The sequence below is a fragment of the Bactrocera neohumeralis genome, chromosome 5 (assembly GCF_024586455.1).
Source record: "Bactrocera neohumeralis isolate Rockhampton chromosome 5, APGP_CSIRO_Bneo_wtdbg2-racon-allhic-juicebox.fasta_v2, whole genome shotgun sequence".
Lineage (NCBI taxonomy): Eukaryota > Metazoa > Arthropoda > Insecta > Diptera > Tephritidae > Bactrocera > Bactrocera neohumeralis.
In genome coordinates this window covers 11,254,647-11,267,000 of record NC_065922.1, presented here as the reverse complement: position 1 = coordinate 11,267,000, position 12,354 = coordinate 11,254,647, and positions in this window count along the sequence as shown.

Sequence of the window (12,354 nt, the reverse complement as noted above, 5' to 3'; positions counted from 1 at the left end):
ATGTTAAAAACATTTTGAAACACGTTTTGTATGGCAAACTTACTCACCATATTTTTACTGTTAAATCATTTTAAGCGTTGAGTTACAATTCGGTATTACCGGTGTGTAAATGAGTCGAGCTGTCATATTGGGAGTCCAAAAAATTCTGACGGAAATATTCAGGCTCCCTTACGTTCAGAACTAGCTAAGGTCTAATGTTTTTTGCCTATCGGAGTTATTACTGGTCCATAATTTTACTAAATCTTAGATAATGCCCAGACTAAATGATATAAATTGTGACATTTTGTCCTCCGGTATCAACCGCTGAACTGCAGATGATTTCAGTAGGACTGTCAAACAAGTAGTAAGTCATATATTTCGTGCCCATTGCTACTAAGGATCGACAATTTTTTTATTCGATTCATATAAAACAAGAAAAAAGTTAACTTCGACTGCATCAAAGTCATGATACCCTTAAAAGGTTTACCGGTTTGAGTAAACGGCATAGGTTATAATGAATCGATCTGAGCAATTTTTTTGAAGATTATAGTCTTAATAATCTGTGCCAAAATTTTTGGAGGATACCTTGTCAAATATAATAGTTTTCCATTCGAATCATCTGGAAACACTCACTCAGTTGATTGCTTTTTTATTTTCGGGCTTTTACGCGTAAATCCCCGAAGCACCGCTATCGTATTTTCTTAGCATTGCTCTCGACCAGGCGACAGGAGCATTTTTTTGAGTTATTGATTTAATTCCACGTTTTTGTCGATATGAATATTTTAGGTTACTGTATACAACCACAATATAGCGATCGTATGGTAGAACCTTCAGAATATGTACTCGTATAACACAAAGTGGAAGTGATATGACGTTAAGTCGCCTCTATGGCACAGACTGACGGACGTCTAATCTGCTCTATATGTCTCAGCTTTGTTATGATTGAGGCTGCCGCTTCGCTGACAGCTTTCTAGGTCTCAGTGGATTGACCAATAAATGTCGTTACATTTTCCACCAAAAAAACTACCATCGAGTGTGGTTTTCAGTTGTTCCTTTGTACTTAAAAAGCGAGGACAATAAAAGAATAAATGCTCAGAGTCTTCAAAGCACTCTAAACACCTCGGATAATTCGGACAAATGTCGTGCTGGAATCCGTAAAGTTAGCTTCTAAAGCACCCATGTTCATTTCGTATAATATAGTATATGGGTTAGGTGGGAAATCAGGTCCGCATGTCGTCTCCCTATCCACGAATGGATGTCTGATATCAATCTGTGGATTCACCGTCCTTTGAGTGAGGCTTGTCACCGCTGCTGCCATATGGTTAAGCTTTTGACTTTTTCTTCTGTCTCTCTTCTGTTGTAGCTCCTAACTTGCATACCAGCTCGTATTCGTCACCTTGAATGTCAATGGGCATCGTAACGGCTATTACTTCAGCATCATCGCTTGATATTGTTCGGAAAGAACTGATAACTCTTAGTGCCGACAGCCTGTGCACTGCGCTTATTTGTTTCGCATATGCTTTAATGCATAGCGCCTGGATCCATATTAGAACCGCATATAATACAACCGATCTTATTACCTTTGCGAGTAAAAATCGCCAGCTGGAACGCACGCGGCCTTCATTTGCCATCATTCTTGATAAGACATTTAGGACTTTATTCGCTCTACCAGCAGGTTATTCCAGGTGATCCTTAAATTTGAGCCTTGAATCTATTATTACTCCCAGGTACTTTAGTTGTGGGTGTGAATGAGTCTCACGCTCACCAATTGTGAGATATATACTTTCCTCCACTTTTATATTACTTATAAGCAAGTTTTTTGCTCAGCCGGATCTAAGCCAATTGAGGAAACCGTTGACACAGACCGTTTATGCACTTCTTGCATTTGCTCCGGAGTTCATATGGATGTTTAGCCACTGCTTCCTCAATCAGGTCGCCTGCACATGCAATTAATTTGACAGCCTTTGGTTGGTGTCTTCTTAGCAGCCCATCCATGCATTAGGTTCCATACAAGGGGGCCTTGAACCAAGCCTTGCGGTACTCCACTCGAAATAGAATAGCTCTTTGTGCTTTCATCAGTATCGAATAATAGTCGCCGATTTACAAAATAATTTCAAAAAGTCTCATAAGATATTCAGAAGAACTTGGCTGAGTTGAAGGCATTCTTCACATCTAGGGTCATCAGCTCGCTACATTTTTGTTACGCCTTTCCAACGCTTGCCACTTATTGCGCATTTCGAGTCAATGGCATTGTTTAGTGCGTCAATGGTGGACCTCATTTTCATAAAGCTGTATTGTCTTCTTGATAATTCGGAGCCTTTCTGGATTGCTAACTCCAAGCGCTTCTTATTATGCTTTCATACACTTTGAACATTTTGGCAAGCATGCATAGAGGTCAAAAGTGATTAAGGTTTCTCCGGAAGCCTTTTTGGTTTAGGAAGTAGAACCAATTGCTGGACTTTTCATCGGTCGGGAATATACCTCCTTTTAAACACGCATTGTACATTTTTGCGGGTAGGTTTGGTTTCAAAGTCGTTGCTATCTTTAAGACCCTACTTGCTATTCCTTCTAACTCGGGGGCCTTGCTGATTTTCAAATAGAATTTTATTTTAGTATCGAACCTCCATAAAATTCCGTTTCAGTTTCATGCACAAACATAACTTCCACTCCATTAATATATCATTAAATTTGAGTGTTTGACGGTATTGAGCGCTCCAAGCAACAAGCAAATGTTCGATACCCTAATGAATTGAATTGAATACCGTTAGGCAGTATGCATACATATACACACCAAAACACTGACATGTAATTAACAATCAATTTGATGTGATTAATTCGCTGTTATGTCATCCATTAACGCGAAAGTCAGATACATACAAAGCCAGCCATGTGAGTCTCAACCAAAGTCTCCGAGGACTAACAAAGTGCGGCAGAGAGTTGCTGCCTTTGGGCGTATAATAAACCAACATGCGAATCAGAACAGAGAAACACGTACACACACACAAACACACATGTACACAAACAATGAAGGACAGTTATGCTAGCGCCCACGCACGTTTCTAAGGGTTAACAGCAAACAACTCGTCGGTGCTGCTAATGGGCGGACTAAATGAAGTTGAGGAGCCTGAGGTGGCACTATTCGCAAAATTAATTGAAAGCATGCAACTACATGTGTATGTGTGCGATTGTTTGTGTGAATGCATTTGTTTGTGTGGGTGTGTTTGCTCTTAATATGCTAACAAGCATTGACACTTGGGCCACATTGTAGCAAGCCGGCGAAAACCCCTTGAGATATGCTACACATTGTGCGTGTGTTCGACATTGCCGTTTACTAACTGCATATTGAAGTCGTTACTCAGTCGCATACTAATTGGTTCAATAGGGTTAACTCAGTTTGACACATTTCTTTTGGAAAATACACGAAAAGACGTAGTGCGGCAGTTGAACTCAGAGAGATTGCAAATTTTTTGCTGCACTTTCGTTGTGGTCGGTTTACATTGCTTGGTCGGAATTTACAAATGTAATCCTTTTGTGAGCTCCATTTGAGCTGCACAGCTTTTGGGAACACATATACATACACTCACATACATATTATATGTACACATATCTATCCTTTCCCCAAAAGCGTAGCAAAACTTAAAATTGGAAGCTTGCAAACTAAAGTCAGGTAAAATGTGCAAGTGCTGAAGAAAGTGATTGATGCAGCGTATTCTAAGCAAGAGTAGAATGAAAACTTAGTCGCACTAAAAAATAATTGAAATGTCATATCTTGTCAAGTCATGTGGCACGTGAAAGTCGGCGAAACAAAAAGCAAATGAAATATTTTCTGCCACTCACGACAAATCTTTGCCGCAAAAACGTGAAAAGCATAAAAAGTTCAATGACGGAGCATGGCGGATGGCATGCAACAAGTCGTTGACTCGTGAGAAATCAATGACTTGCAGAATGCGCATAAGCCGTTGCAAGCATACGGGAGTTCAAGTACCCTGCACCTCAAGCATAATATAGTGAGATTAAACCCGAGATTGTTTGGTAATTTAATATGCGCATAAAAACCGGATTTTTGTTGGGCAGGGTTGCTTTAGACAGGCTTCTTATGCTAAGCGATTGATTTGTGGCGTCGGTGGACAGTTTAAATATTTTGTATTACAGGGTGAAAGTCAATGTGCACGATTTTTATTTAACTTATTTAGCCATCACTTGCATTTGATAAATCGTGGGTTCAAATTTCGGCTATCGAAAAATATGAAATTTTAGGTACAAAATTTTTTATTAAGCAAAAGTTTCCATAAAATCCATCAGTCGTTTAGTTTAGTCAAACTCTTTAAAAGCGTTGCTGGACAATGAAGCTATCAAGACGCAAAGTAGAAGTAGCAATAAAGAAGGAGGGCGAAACAAAAATATTTCTTGTATACAAGCGCGGTCCGATAAGTCCTAAGTTTACAAAATCTAAACGAAAACTTTGGAAGCATGTGTTTTGCATTCTTGACTCGCCTGAAAAATACTTTTTTTTGCAAAATTGGATCATAACTCCCTCTCTGATAGGGGATATATCTTATATTCTTACCGGTGAGTGACTTTTTATAGTTTTGGAAACAAAAAGAAATGACATGAGACCAAATTTTGAAAATACGGAGATGTGGCAGAAGTTCGTTACCTAATTCGACCAATATGTAGGCGGAAGTGGGAGGTTATGCATTAACATTTTAGAAGAGAACAGTTTTCTTCGAAAAATTTGCAATCCGCCGTTTAATCGGCGTTTTAATTAGAAGTTCTCTGTTTCAACTGTCTTTTGGGCTTGTTCCGAATGAAGGAGAAAGATCAGCGGATGGCAATAATTTGACATCTGAGGAAGTGAAATGCTGTCTTTTGAATCCCTGAAAACTGTCGTCATCACCATTCTGGCCGATGTAATTGTCTTTGCCATCTTCGAAGCAGGTTTGATGGGTGAAGACCTCTGTTTCGGTTGTCCTTTGGGCTTGTTCCAAATGAAAAATAAAGGTCAGCGGTTTTAGCAACCAAGCCCTTGATTTTCACGCAATTTCCCTTATAAAAATAATATTCGAATTACCGATCGCTAGTGCTTCGAGTTTTTAAATTTTCGAAAACGCCTGTTACCTCACACGGTCCAAACAAATCTGCGAGTCTGACAGGAAAAGGCCCTGTTATTAGTGGCGCCATCGAATGTTGAGACTTGGTATTTATAGGACTGCGCCTATCTCTTTTGGGTTAACACAAAGCTGAAATACATATTTATTATTACTGCAAGGTAGAGGTTCCCTTCTTTTCATTCGTAAGGGGATTCTTTGGCATTTATTTGTGAAGATTATCTCTTTTAAATGCTGGCCGCGGCTACCTCTTAGATGGTCCATCCTTTGAGTCTAATTTTCGATGATTCGTTGATCATTTTCACTAGCAACTGGCGCGTGATGTTTTGCTCCAAGACCTGAATCGTAGCAGAATTCTCCGCATAGACTTTATACTTTACACATCCCAAAAGGAAAAGGTTTAACGATGTGATATAACACGACCTTAGTGGCTAATAACCGGGTCCAAAACGTGAAACTATTTGCTCACTGAAGTGTTCCTTCGATAGATCCGATGTGTGGGAAATGGCACCGTCTTGTTTAAACCAAATGTCGCCTAGATCATGATCTTCGATTTCAAGCAACAAATGATCGGTTACATGGCGCGATAACGGTTGCCATCGACGGTTACGTTCACATCGGCAACTTTTTTTAAGAAATATGGACCGATGATTCCACCGGCCTACAAAGCAGATCAAACCGGTTTTTTTTTTGTATGAAATGGCAGCTCTTGAATATGTTTAGGTTGCTTTTCGTTCCAAATGCGGCAATTTTGGTTTTTACATACCCATCGAGCCAGAAATAGGCCTCATTGCTGAGTAAAACTTGGCTCGAAAACGTGTTCTTGGATCTTCTTGGAAATTTTCAAGAGCCCATAGAGCGAGCGATGTCACTTGGGAAGGTTGAGCGGCTTCAGTTCTTGCACAAGCTGTATTTTATACGCTTTCAATTTAAGATCTCGACCTAAAATGCGGCAAGTCGTTTCCAATGGCGCCAAATCGACTCTCCACGGTCTTCGAGTACATTCTCAACTACGGCTGCTATATTTTCTTCACGTCGTACTGGACGTGGTCTATTCGTTGAATATTATCCAATAATGAATGCTGGACCTAAAGATGGGTGACAGTCTTGTATGCTCAGTAGATCGTAGTTTGATTCATAAACCAGACATTAAAGAGCACAAAATATGACATCATCATGGAAACACGCAGGTGTTGCGAAGTCTTTACCTAAAATCAATAGCTCTTTGCCTGGTCACAATAACCTGATCTACATGAATATTTTTTACTTTTGGGTACATTTGTGGCATCTGGTTGCAAGTTGCCAAATTTTTTTTTTGGCATACCAAATTGACTTCTACTTTGCTGGCTGTTATTTATCAAACCTGTGGGGCAATGCCATATTCCATTTCATGCATTCACCTTTTCGATTCAACGAACCATGCAGACACATATGTAAGATGCATATACATTTATTCATTGAGTAATTTTGGCCCGTGACGGCAATTTGTGCGGCCACGAAGTTGAACTTACAGCTAAAGAATAATCAGATGCGAAACTTAAAAGGCCACGTACCGTCCTGCAAGACACAAATACATACACATTATTTATATTAAAGTAAAATATATGTGGCGCACATGCATATGTGTGTGTTTGTGAATATATGCATTTATATCCATAAATATTTGAAGTCCTTGCGTTGCTTTCATTTTCGCTGCTCGCATTTTGTGTTCGCTATGCTCTGTCTTTTCGCGCCAATATGTGCGAGGTTAAAGGCCAACAGGTGAAAATGTGATGACCGAAAAATATGCCACAGCCATAAAGTGTTGGTTTATAATTCTTATTTTCTTCGCGCTCCACCGGCATGCGGTTAAATTGTGCGCTAAACAGCTGCAGAGCTCTTTTTGTGTCGATATACATATAATGTATATATGTGTGTGTGTGCATTTACATTTTGGCCTTGAGTGCGGCTGTGTGATTATTTGGTGGCATTTAAATATCTTGACGTTGAATAACTGTATACAAGTGTGTAGTAAAAGTCGAAGAAAACCGTAAATTCCGCTTGGCTGCGAATGGCTTCGTAAACATCTGATCATAAAGCGCGTTGGTGGAGCATTCAACATACATACTTTTTCCTGCTGCTCCACAAGTGCAAACGTGTCTGTCATGCAGTCAAATATAATAAATAATTTGAGTGAAATTAACCTTTAATCGTCTCAGCGAATATGTGATGCCAACTGACAGAAATATTTCAAAGCATTTGTGTGATTCGTCAAGTGGAAAATCTTTGAAGTCGCTTTTCACAGTCTCATGTGGTAGCAAGGTTGGCTTAAATTAAAGGCTTTTAGCTTGAAAAATGTTGAATGTGCTTCTGACAGAGTGATGAAATGATGAAAAGCTTATTTAGTCAAACTCAGAACTCGGCAGTTGAATATTGTATGAATGTCTACGAAGCCTAGTTTATAATAAGAATGTTTGTTTGAAAATATTTTTTAAAATAAATAATTTCAAATTTAATGGGGAATTTTTATTATCATTCGAAAGAACATTCTTTGGCATTTATTTTTTGAAGAATATCTCTTTCAAATGTTGGCTGCGGCTACGTATCAGTTGGTCTATCAGTTCAGTCCCATTTTTGATGACTCGTTCGACCATTTCGACTGGTAACTGACGAATGACATGCGTGTTGTTTTGCACCTAGGCCTAAATCGAAGCGGGAATGTTCGCATAGACCGTAGAAGTGTAACGGTGTGATATCACACGATTTTGGTGACCAATCGACCGGCCCAAATCGTGAAATTATCTGCTTACTGAAGTGTTCTCTCAATAAATCCATTGATTCATGTGTTGATGCGATGTGTGGGAAGTGACGCCTTCTTGTTGCAGAGATCACTAGCTTATATTTCAGGCATCAAATAGTCGGTTATCACAGCGCGATAATAGTTGCCATTGATGGTTGCATTCTCACTGGCATCATTTTTGACGAAATATGGGCCGATAATTCCACCAGCCTACAAACCACACAAATTTTTTTCTGGATAAAATGGCAGCTCTTGAATCTTTTCAGATTACTCTTCGGATGAAAAGCAAGAAACTTTGCTTGTTTACATATCCATTGAGCTAGAAATGGATCATCTTCGAACTTTTCAAGAGCCCATAGAGCGAAGCATTGTCGCTTGGGAAGCTTGAGCGGCTTCAGTTCTTGCACAAGCTGTATTTTACACGCTGTCATTTTAACATCTTGACGTAAAATGCGTCAAGTCGTTCTATACATCACTTCGAGTTGTTGCGAACGGCAGTCGGAGTTGCTCCGAATTGACTCTTCACGGTTTTCGTGCACACTCTCTGCTACGGCTGCTATATTTTCTTCCCTGCCAGCTGTACTGCTGAAAAAAGTAGATTTAGAATCTCTACCAAGCGATTTTTCATTGAACCTACAAGCCTGTTCATCACCTGAGTTGTTATTTCAAACCATTCTTTAATTAGTTGCTGTTTTGAGGGGTTTTGAGCTGCTGTGTCCTCAATTTTGTGTGTTTTCGTATTTTTCTTTCCAAAAGCATGCATAAATGCACTATTGGTTTCAAGTCCGGCGATTGTTGAGGCGTGTATAGTTGTTTCGATGCGTTATAAAGGAACCAAAGCCTCACAATATCTTCTTTATGCCTGGGATCATTATCTTGTTGAAAATAATAGTTATTTGCCAAAGTAAATTTTTCAGCACTCGATCGTATATTCCATTTTAAAATGTGTAACTAAATATGCCTGTCCATTGTTGTCTCCATGAACACCAAGTTGCCGAAGCCACTGGCTGACATACAACCCCAGACCAGCACAGCACCACCTCCATGCTCCACACTTGGATACATGTTGTTTTTGGAGCATGCTTGATCTTGTACGTTCCACTTATTTGTGTCCTTTTATACAAAATTTACAGAAAAGAACATTGTTCCAGTACTTATTCGGCTTGTTTACATCCTTGTTTGCGAAGTCAATATGCTTTTCGATTAATTCGTGAAACAATTTGATTTTTTCGTGCTACTCCACTATGAAAACCTGCTCTTTCCAAAATTCTACAGTAACTACAGAAGTGTTTTCGCAAATCTTCTTTCTACATCCTCGTGGATTTTTCCTAGCTGCATTCAACGTTGAGCGACTTTCAGGACGGTGAGTTTCGGTGACCAAATCGAGGTTTTGACGTGGTAATTCCTGCAGATTTTAAGCTTTTTATCATCACTTATTAGAATAATGACGCTCACTGTATGTGGATTGGGAAAATAATGGGCGTTCTTTTCAACGTGTGTTTATTTTCTGAGTTGGTTTTTTTGATAGCTGTTACTTGATTTGTTATCAGTTTGGTTCGTCGTTTCATACGGAACAACGTTAGCAAGTCGTGTAAATTTATTACCGAAATATTGGTTGGATTCGAGCGACGCATGGACAGATTTGTCAAATTTTCGATCCCATCGGAGTGTGTAGTTGGAGCAACCATGAATCGGTTTCGCAACACGTTTACTTCAGTGGATAATGCGCATTCTAAGAGATGCCGTATAAAGACGCTGGCTGCTGGGAGGAGAGTATCGAGAAGACTCAAATCATCCATCTTTATGGAGGATTTTGCTTTAACGCGAGATTGAAACTACGCACATCCACTTTATGTCCACAATGATCCCAAATCGAGATTCAACTTGTGCAAAAAAATTTGAAGATAACTTTTGGTTGAAGTCGACACAAACATTTCCTCATTACGTGTCGGAATTAGAGGTGGAGATCTTGCCATTCAGCCGACGAAACAATCAATTTATTGTATTTTTATATTTATTTACAGTAAGACTGAGAGACCTGCGCATTTTAAGAGATCAAGCTACGTATTAGTGCCTGGCTCACAGCGGAATTTAGGAAATTGTCAAGCTGATGAGCTTGCAAGAAAAGGCACTTATACCCAAATTCCATCACGTTGGGAACGAAGAAAGGGTTTCTTCTCTTCATGCATTCGGACGCAAGTTTGGTTAACAACCTGAATCTGTGGGGTTGCGAAAGCCTTCTGACCTATGGTGGAACAAAAATGTTCTTAGCAAGGTTTTCATCGCTGCAATGATAGGCGATCCAGACACTTTCTCGTCCACTGTACAGCTTTCGCCAGACTAAAGTTAAAGCATCTCCGTTGTCATACTTTATACGGGCTCGTCGAATTAGCTGGAACATATATTAGCCGCTTCAATACGACAGTCGTTTTGAACTACACTTAGGAGTTCTGGGCAATGCAACAATGGGCAAGCATCGCTAGCAGTCCAAGTGGGATTTTTCTTTGTCACACTAGTCTTGGTCCGTTAGCCTATTTACCTAACCTAGGATACCCTGTGGCAGAGTGCGCAATGGAAGATTTAGAACCCAATACATATATACTTATCTTAAAATTCTTATTAAAATACTCCTATTTACAAATAAATAAAAAATTATTGACAATCTGCCATTCAGCCTCGGCCGTCGAGTTCAATGCAGCAAAGAGCTATTAATTTGCACTAGTTAACCGAACGCGCTTTGAACTTGTTCTGCAATTTCGCGACATCCGCAGCCAAAAGTGCACACAAAAGTAGTTGAAAATTCTCAAAGTAATTTAATGAACAGCCACAAAAAGGCTGGAGAGAAGGAGAGCGACCTGAGAATTGTGCGCTTTCAGTTGCCAATGCTTGGACGCTTGTTGCGGTCTGCAGGGCGGCAAGGCGTTGGACGAGTTCAGAAAGTTCACGCTCGTCGGTGTCGTTGAATTCGTTGCCTTTTACTGTCATTTGCACTTTCACTCTCGGTGAGGGTAAGTCAGAGGAAATTCACAACTTGTGCCGTTGGAATACTGTTGTCGGGGCATACCTTTTCAGACTTTATTGACTGCTTTTTGTTTAAATAGCGTTTTTTATGCGAATTTTAATTAGGAAAACTTTCATAAAACAACAAACAAAATAATTGAAAGAGTGAAATTAACATTTGCCATTTGAATGGCAGGAGCGACTGTATCAATGTGGTCGAGATAACTAATTCAGTTCGTGTTTAGTGTCATCGCTCGTTGACTTTGCTCATAGCAACACAGACACATACACTGTACTAACCTCAATTGAGCTCGCATAAATCGTAGCTCAAGCCAGTGGCGGGAAATGATGCCAGAAAGGTCCTTTGGGTTGTCAATACCACAAGGATTTGTTGGTCTTCCACGAATAAATGAATATTGAAAACAAAAAATATTTAGAATTAATTTGTAGCCAATTTGTAATGAAAACTTTGCAGTGAATCTGTGCGGGTATTTGAGGAAGCAAAACTTCTGTGCTGGGTGTGTCGATGGCGTAAAGTAAGATTAACCTCAAATATGACACGGAAACAAGTGGAGGGTTTCAACTGTGACAAAATTGCGTTGAGATTGAGTTGAGAGTGTGAGTGCGCTTTTGATTTCCCCAAGGGTGGAGTTGGAGTTAGCCGCAAATGTGGCCCATATGTTTCGGCAGTTATTTGGTCGAGCCCCCCAACCAATCTGTGATGTGGTTTTTGGTATAAGACAACATAAGGCAATACTACGAGCCTCCAGTTGCCACTAAAGCATGGTTGAAATATTTTGTGTGATATTTCTAAGCCAGTGATGTATCAGAAAATGCTGTCTTTGGCTCTTTAAAGACCTCGAGATGATTCTTCCACACACACTCATTCCATTTGATTTGAGCAAGGAAGCCAATATTTAGTTTATAAATTATGTATTGTTGTGAGATTTGCCAGATGATGACGCGCAGTTTGACGGAAATTACACGAACTGTTTAATAGACTCACAAATTGACTTCCGCCGCAGGCAATTAGATTGCTACGTGACTATGAATTGGACAGTTGCGGGAGCCCTCTGCTGATATTAAACATTTGTCAACGGCAGCCGTCTCACTCATTTGTATTTCCAGGCACAGCAAGTGGAACCGGACGATTTGTGGAAGGAAGGGGTATCTCTTGATGCATTGATCTAAGAAAGAGTTAGCAAAATGCTAGGTGGGTCAATTCCAAGGCAAAAAGGTTAAACAACTCTTGATATTGCTTACTTATACAAGGTCTGTCGTTTTCAAAGAAACAGGACTGTAAAAAAAAACAACAAAAATTATATTTTTCAAAAGAACTTATATTTTTTTATTCAAAGTAGTTTCCTTGTGCTTCGATACAGCGTTTAGCCCCGGTCAATTAGCATTTCAAATGAGTGTTTAAGGTCATATTTCGCAATGCTCTTGAGAATATCGGTCGTCGTCTTTTGGATCTTGCTGAAATGTCCC